At 41.2% G+C, this 9,119-nt stretch overlaps 1 pseudogene; it reads left to right on the plus strand.

Moving 5' to 3' along the window:
• The first annotated feature begins 485 nt into the window (after nucleotides 1–485).
• Nucleotides 486–4,809, plus strand: LOC136533911 (cysteine-rich receptor-like protein kinase 28; annotated as a pseudogene).
• Nucleotides 4,810–9,119: the final 4,310 nt, after the last annotated feature.

The raw sequence follows: 9,119 nt of genomic DNA on the forward strand, positions 1-9,119 counted from the left end.
CTATGGAAACCATATCAGTTTCTTCCATTGGGACTGCCCTAAGATCCGCATCTCGCTCTACCTCCACATTTCCCCAGGTTCGGTGGTGCATTGTTGTACTCTTGCTAGTGTCCTCTTGTGCTGGATAGTCCGTGGGAGACAAATAGTATGGATGGAGAGGAGGGGAAGAAGAGGGAGGAGGGTCACGTGCTCGATTAACCCATGATTTTCTTTTGCCATTATTGCCCAACAAGCCCCGGTGTGCAATCTTATTGCTGGTTAACGGGTAAGTCTTTTGTTTCTTTTTCATCCTTTTATTTTTTTATTATGTATATGTGTTTGTAGCATCCAACCCTTTACCTTACCTCCATGTTTTGCAATCCTACCGCCTGATCGCCATGGAGCAAAATATAGATCCTTCATCCCTTTGACCTTTCCCCAGGTTGGCGATGCATCTTTGCGAAAGCATGTCGGATTTACTCGTGCTGCTCTTCTACATATCCAAGATGAGCCTTGTGGGTGAGGGTATGGGCATTAATCTCGCGTATCTTGAAAAGATTACAGACAATTTTTCAGATGAGTTCAAAGTTGGCTCCGGTTGTTATGGAGATGTTTACCGGGTATGACTAATCGTTCAAGTATTATATGCAGATGTATTATAGTTAGATTCTAATGATGATACCACCTCTGATTCAATTCTCTGGTTTCTTAATGGTACTCTTTCTTCTTCTGCCACTGCTGGTGTATTCTAATCCACAGGGCGTGTACAATGGGCAAGAGATTGCTCTGAAGAAGCTTCATCCCCTGCAAGGACTTGACGACAAGGATTTTGACAATGAATTCAATAACCATAGAAAAGTCAACCATCAAAATTAATTGGCTACTGCTATGAATTACAGTTTAAGTTCGTGATGCATGATGGGAATCTTATTCGTGCTCAAGAAACGGTGCGAGTTCTTTGCTTCGAATATATGCAAGGTGGAAGTCTTGACAAACATATTAACGGTATACTACTTACTGAATTACGAATTATTTAGCAGGCTACAACATGATTCGGTTGTCTTACATGTTTTCTTTTCTTTTCATTTATATTACAGACGAGTCTTGTGATCTTGACTGGCCGATATGTTACAAAATTATTAGAGGGGCCTGCGAGGGCTTAAACCACCTGCATAATGAACAGGAAAGGCCTATTTTCCATCTGGACATAAAACCTTCTAACATATTCAAGGATCTGACGGCAAAAATTGGAGATCTCGGTTTGTCCAGACTGGTTGCTTCAACCCAGACCTATAAAACTATGACCGTCAAAGGAACACAGTAAGTTGATCAGATGCAGCATTTTTTTTACCCAGTTATTTTGGCAATGCCTTAATTAAAATAAGCAGGTTCCGCTTGAGTTGCACTAATAACCATATCTTTGATGCTGTAATTCTTGTTATATCATGAATTGGGTACTTGCCACCTGAATACATAAACTATGGTTTTATATCGAAGAAGTTTGACGTATTCACTTTGGGGGTCATAAATCTGAAAATATTCGCCGGAAATAAAGGCTACTCCCACTCATCCCAAACAGTTTGCTGAGCGTGCAAGTAAAATTTCTCTCTGTGTATACTATCATGAACTGATGCATGTCTTTTTCATTTTAGTATCAGGTATTAATCTTTACATATGAATCCTGTGCCCAAACCGCGGCAAGCCAGCGTGCCACGTCACGGGCTTTTCGCGGCCGTTCGATCGGGCGCGCGGACGGTCCAGATCGGGCGAGCGGCGGTCATTTTTCGAAAAACCCCTTATATTTTTCGGAAATCAACTCGCGCTCCAGAGGCCCTCTCAGTATATTTTGCAAAAAACACCTCAGATTATTTTGAAATGAACCAGCGGTCTCGGCCATCGACGTCATCTCCCCCGCCTCGCAACGCCGCTCCGCCAGCCTGTGACTGAGAGCCAGGCTGAGGCATCCGCCCACCGCGCCGCCAGGCGTTCGTGCCTTTCTCCGGCTGTAGCACCGCCTCAGCCTCCATGCTCTCCACCTGTCGCGCCTCTACCGACCTCATCTACCCGCTCTCGGCCCAGCCGCCCTCAGCCCTTCGTCTATCGAGCTCGAGCCTCTCGTGCGTGAAGGCGGATGGAAAGGGAAGGAGGATGCAGGCTCAGCCTAAGCCACATCCAGCTCTTGCTCGGTGACGGGCTGACGGCGCCAAGGGCTCGGCCGTTCGCTTGGCCTCACCAGCACGCCACGTGCAGCCGTCAGCGGCAGTCCAGGCGAAACATGGAAGGGGGCGCGGAGGCTGTCCATGGCCGGCCGCCGGCCGCCGGCTTCGGCTGCCCAGAAGGGGATGGCGTCCCCCAAGGCCCAAGCCGAATGGGACAACGATAATGGCATCCTAGCCAACTACACTGGCGTTCACTACACCAGCAACACTCGGCTGCCTGTAGCAAAGTGATGGCAGCTCTACTGCCTGCAACATATTCGAGAAAATGTCCAGCCGTCTAAGGCATTAAGGTACACAGTCCTGTTCAACTACTATGACAACCTGTTTGATATATTGGTGTTACCATTCACACGAGATACAACGACGGAGTCTCAGCCTAACCGTTCATGCCAGATATGTTGCAGTTGCAGGCAATAGACGCCAACCTTCTTTGAGCTTTTACATGACCATGGTTGTGGTACTGCAATTCTCTCTGAATCCAACAGAGTTGGATGCAAGCGCCCATGTTTTCCTTTTGTACACTCCCACCCCAATGACATCCACATGTGAAATGTTGACATTTCTCCTTTTAGTCATGCATTCTTATGATTGTGAAAAGCCGAGAACTGTATTTGCTGACGTGAACTGCCACACCATAAGATTAATATATTGATCTGAAGTTGACCAACTGTTCATATGCAGTCATACAATCCAGAATATATAAGGTCGTGCAGCTATTTGGTGATTCTGAAGTCTCCATTTCACAATTTACTTCGAGCTTGAAAAAGTTAGATTCATGGTTGTCTCCATATGCTATGTACTTGGCATGGAAGACTCTTATCTGCACAAACAGAGAGCAAGATGAATTTCCCATGCTGCTTTATTTTGAAAGATCCCATACTGCTTTATGCAGTCACGGATGATAACTGTGGTGAAACAAGTGGAGCTCCAATTGTTGGAGCTGATAGATGGTTGCAGCTCTGAATTTAGGAGTCATCGTCTAAAGTTAGACTTATCTGAAGCAATTGTTGCCTATGGTACTTGAGATATAGTGACAACTACCATGGCTTCACGATATATACCATAAATAAGGTGGTCACACACAATTCTTGACATTATGATTTCTTTTGTTTTCTAACTCATACCTGTTAAACCCTTAAAGGTCTTTAGTGAGCATTTTGACATTCTGTGGTACTTTGCTGCAACATCTTAATGCTATTATCTTTTGTTTTATCTTCAATTAGCATTATTGTTTTCTGAATCCATGTGTTTCATATTATCATGACCACATATGAATACACACTCACAAAGATTCATTTAAATATGATTATTTTATGGGTGCATGCTCAAACCAAGAGATGTCTCAACATTTTCTTAATGACCCATGTTACCTGCATAGATAAGCTGATAACAACAACTACTGCAAATGAAGAACAGCACAACCTGATGACTAAAAGATATGACTTCGCACAAGCTCGCCATGTTTGTAATACTGTGCTGGGAAACAAGCTGTCAAATACATCATTTCACTCGCTTTATTAAAATCAAGACCTACTTTGCTTTTGTTATATCTATACATCCACATGTTTATTCCCATGTCTACCGAAGTGCTATAAGTACAATGAGTACTTTACTAAAGTCAATTTTGATAATAGCTTTTGCTTAATCTGAGACCTCTCTTGTGTATTATATGATTCATATAGCAAGAACTATGCTCCTTTTTCTTTTCTTTCTTTTGTGTTGGAAGTGCTTTGTTATAACATTGGACTCAAATACTCCCTCTGTTTTTATTTATATGTCCTATTAGGTTTGTCTTAACTCAAACATTTGTATCTTTGACCATCAATTTTCTAAAAATGATAAAGATTCATGATATAAGATTTATGTTTTCAGATTCACTATATGAAAAACATTTTCACATTATAGGATTCATACATTGTAAAACTATAATTTTTTTTATACAAATGGGTGACCAAAGATAGCAATATTTGACTTAGGCCAAACCTAATGTGTTATGTAAAAAAGAACGGAGGGAGTAGTAGGCATTGAGTGTGTACAAAAAACTTTTGTACATGAGTTCTCACATACTCATATGTACATTTTTTGTACTAAAAATTTGTACGTGAGTATACGAAAAATGCTCATGCACAAATTCCAACTATATATTAAAAAAAGGCGTACCCAATGCAGAGAGCTCCCGCTCTGTGTGGGGTCTGGCGAAAGGTGTTAGTGGCAAGCCTTATCCTCGCCTGTGCAATGCGAGGAGACCGCGATTCGAACCCGGGACCTTTTGGTCACAGGCGGTAAGACTCTACCGCTTGCACCAGGCCCACCCCTTCGACAAATTCCAACTATATATTGATACTGTTAAATATACTGCCCAATCTAGAAAGGGCGCGGCATGGCCGCACCTGGTTTTTCTAGTAGTATCTACATGCATGTCTCCCACATCTTTCTAACCCTTTATTTGACAAATTCACAGGTCATTAACAACTGGAAGGAGAGGTTGCAGAGCACATCAGGAGACTCATCAGAGGAAATAGACATCCTACGAGTGGAGGCTTGTGTCCATATAGCACTAAGATGTTTAGATCCTAACCCACTACACCACGTCACCAAGCGGATACAGTGACAAACGATCTGTCGTTAAAAAGTTATAGCGGCAGACTTGTGCAGACGGTGTAAGTCCTGTCGCTAAAAATCTTTAGCGACAGACAGTACTTTTAATGACAGACAGTCTGTTTCTGTGAATATTTATAGCAACTAATAGTCCATTGCTACTCTTTAGCGACAGATGCTCTGTTACCACGCATATACCGACAGATCATCCAATAGTCAATGTATTTATAGCGACAGACTGTTCAATAGGACAATATAAATATACCAAAAAAATAAATACGATTTTTAGCACATATCAAACCGATATTCAAGCTTAATAGTGTCCACGTATCACATGTCTGTGTACATCACATCCAGCAAAGTCAAGCACCAAAAGAATTACATGAATGCACTTCTTAGTGGGCAACACTAGTACATTGTATTTCAAATCCTAAGGTTTGTGCTAACAATCATTTCTAAGGACTTAGGTTTGTGCAAACAATCATTTCTAAGAACTCGAAAGCCAAAAGGAATGACTTGCCATCCATCAAGTTATGCATAGAACCATTTTTCCAGAAACTCAGCCAAAGGCTAGTGCCCAGCACTTCCTGAAAATATATAACAATCATATAATCAGCAAGTATAGAGAAGTTATGTAAAATTGATGTACAGTATGAGTTATCTAAAGCACTAGACCTCATTTGCGCCTAAGTGCGACAAATGCCTCTAACCAATTTAACTTTCAGTCAAGTTTAACTTTCAGCAGTAAATTATCACATCAACTTTCAGTCATTAGAACATTTATGTAGCTAGTAGTGCAGTCATAGAACTTTTAAAAAATGTATACTTGGTTACAAATTTTACCTTTTAGTCATGGTGAGTGATAATAACCTAAATTAACTATTTTGTCCTTTTTCTGCATTTAAATAGAAGAAACATTCAACAAGGTAATGCTCATTTGGCTAGTCTAATCTATTTTTCTGAAAAATGTAGGTCAAATTTCAGCATTTTGTAAATGTTTGTGCTTATATATCTGGTTTGTGCCTAGCAGTAATTTCAGCTAAGAGAAAAAGGATAGAGAAGCTCTGCTCTTATTCAGATAAACAGAACTCTAGTTGTCGAACTGCATGTGTTGCTCACATTATTGGTTACTGGATGGACTTTGGAATCATTGTACTACTCTGCTACAGCTGTCACTAGGTTTGTACACAGTTTGAATGTAAATTTTAGAGACACATACCTGCAGTGCCCTTGAGAGGTCCAGATGCCTTCTTGCAAACCTTCATCTATCACAAATATGTTTAATTAGGAACATTGGTCATGCATCATAGATCAAACCAAAATGAAAATTATGTCAAGTCTAGTTTACCACTATCTGTACTATTTTACCATCTAAAAAGAAATAGTTGCAAACATTTAAACACTACACAGGACTTAGCCATGCTTGGTTCAGAGTTCAAACTTCAGAAAACAATAGTCCGGCTGGCTCCTGCCTCTGCCTGAGCTGGTGCTTGACCTTGATGTGTTGCTGCCTACTGCAGTTTAGACAAAACAGACAAGCTGTTGTTACAGCATAGAACTGAATTGGAGAAAAAATGATATTGTTCCCACTATGCTCTAGTTTCAGAAACGATACAGGACACAAGCTGCACTTCCAAATTATTAAAAAAGCAGCAGTTTACTTAATGCCTAAACTGTGTTGATCAAACAAATATCTAAAACTTATACATACTACAGTTGCAACTACGTAATCACATAGATCAAACCAAAGAACTGTACTGAGTCAGATCAGTTCAAGTTTATTTAGTAAGAGGTAAACATGAGGAATATATTTTCTGAAATAAAGCTCACATTTGTTAATAAACTTTACTGAATTTCAAATCATTGCGAAACAAAATTCAGAATCACAAGAGAAAGATCCAAATTAATCAAACAAAGTAGTGGCTCACTGTCCAGCTTCAACGCACAAGAGATGTACCATGTTGCTACTTCTAGAAGCCAAGATAAAAACAATTCCAAGTGAATTCCTAAGCGTTGACCAACCAAAGAGAATCAAACTAATGTTTTCAGTGATTAGCAACTGATGGTTTGAACAGTTGAATCACAAATGCTTGAAAGTGACATACTGCATAGGAATGGAATTAGTCCCAAGCTACTACTGCTGCCATGTATTTGAATTGCAGTGAGAAAAACTACCAACGAAAAGCACGAGCTGCTGCTGCACTAGTTAATAAAAACCTGCAGTCTTTAGTTGTCAAGCTGTTAATCAGACTTCAGAGAACTGATAACAAGAACGAATTGTAGCAGCTGCTGATTCTCATTAGAGAGGAATACAACAGCCTGCTACTACTGCTACCAATCTGAAAACCAAGGCAGGCAAAATAACTCGGAACCAAGGCAAGCAAACAACTAAGCCAAGTTAAAGGTTTTAAACTAAACTGATAGCAGCATGAAAGTTTCCTGCAAGTGACAATTACCTTCACTGTTGCATTCCAAATAAGATAACCGAGTTGCTGGAAGTAACGTGCTGCAGTTTTGCAAATTTGAGAATAGAGCCAAACTCTGTAGTTGCAAAGCTGATCACGGTCGAGAAAGCAGACAGCTACAACTGTTGTTATTAAAGAATAGCTTCTGTTGTTGATATGAATATCAAGGCTGCCAGCTGGAACAATTTTGTGCTCACTGCTGCAAAGCTATCGACAGAAAAAACGAGAACAGCTGCTGCCATTTGCTACTGCAATAGAGTCAGAGACCCGGCACAACCAAGAAATCAAGAGCAACTGCTGGTTTGCACTAAACAACAGCTTGGAGAGAACAACACGGCCTAAACAGCCTAAATTCAACTGGCAGTACATATATAATTACCTTTGGTCTTCAGTTCAGTAAAAGGGAAAAAGGAGCATAGATATATTATTCAAAACAAGAACCAAGTACGAGTGCATTCTGATTTTAGTATAAGGCAATTAGCAAAATATATTCATTATGCACATCCATCATTGTGAATTTTTCTACTTATATATGTGATACTACATATTCCACTCATCCTGCAACCAACGAAGATAACAGACATAAGTCATTCCCACTTTTATAATTTAGAGTACAATTCAATCATCCTAGGATAAGCATATTTGTGTATGGACCTATGCTGCCTCTGATTGTTGATTATTTCTCTATGTTTCCTTCCTAGACATGTACTCATGTATTAGAGAATGGAAAATTATTGATATTTTTATTTCTGGTGACCATAACAACTACATGAACTGCCGCAGGGACCAAACCAACCAAACAAAGAAAAAATAATAGTAGTTCTAAACCTGAAAGCTGAACGAGCTGCTACAGTTTAACTCTGAACACACGTCCTCATTGAGCTCCAAAAATAAACCTGCAGGTTGAAAGATAGTTCCGCTGCTGAAAGAGAAGCTCACTAGAAATAGCTAGTAGAGAAAATACAAACAAAAAGTACCTTCTAGTACAAGTAAGCCAAGCATACAGCACAATTTGCCATTCTCCCATATCTTCCTTCTAGCTTACAAATACCACCTAGGTTGTGTTGTGGAGACTCTATGTCTGAAACATAACAATGTGTACATGAGTTTTTCCTCCTACTACAGTTAAATAGTCATCTACTACAAATAACAGTTAGTTCTGAACTTCAGTTCACATATTTCATCTACTACAAGGGCAGACCCAGTGCCGGAGGCTCCCACATGAGTGGGGTCTGGGGAAGGAAAAAATCGAGGCAAGCCTTCCCCCCGCAAAATCTGCGGAGAGCCTATTTCGAACCCATGACCTGGTGACTCAGTGAGACAACTCTCACCACTGCACCAGGCCTGCCCTTCTATTTCATCTACTACAAATATTCTAATATAATTGCTACTGCTTACTTATAGTGTATAGAGAGGATTTTGGTTCCATCTGTCTAGTTGAATGTCAAGTAAAGCCAAAGCAAACATCTAATAAGCCCAGTTTTCCCTAAGTCGCATTTTCCCCCCAAATCAGTTCAATCCGAACCCTAGATGTTGAAAACCCCCAAACAGTCCATAAGCTTCACCAAATCCCGTCAAAATCCTAATCCTAGGATGAAAGATAAGCTCTTTTCACTCACTGTAAGACATCGTCGTGCTCGCCCTTGGCCCTACGACGATGCGCAAAGTCGCCGGCGGCCACCGAAGGGAGCTGCGCCGCCGCCGCCGCTGTTCTCCGGTGCGTGCTCACCTCCAGCTAAGGGCGCTGGCCCAGAGGCCGCTCGACGGTGCCGCGCACCTCCAGCTAAGGGCGCCCAGTCACAGTGGATGGCCGCGGATGCGGGGCGCCCTGGGACCGCCGCCGCTGCTGCTGAGGGTG

This window comes from Miscanthus floridulus, unplaced genomic scaffold, assembly GCF_019320115.1.
Source record: "Miscanthus floridulus cultivar M001 unplaced genomic scaffold, ASM1932011v1 os_1311, whole genome shotgun sequence".
NCBI lineage: Eukaryota > Viridiplantae > Streptophyta > Magnoliopsida > Poales > Poaceae > Miscanthus > Miscanthus floridulus.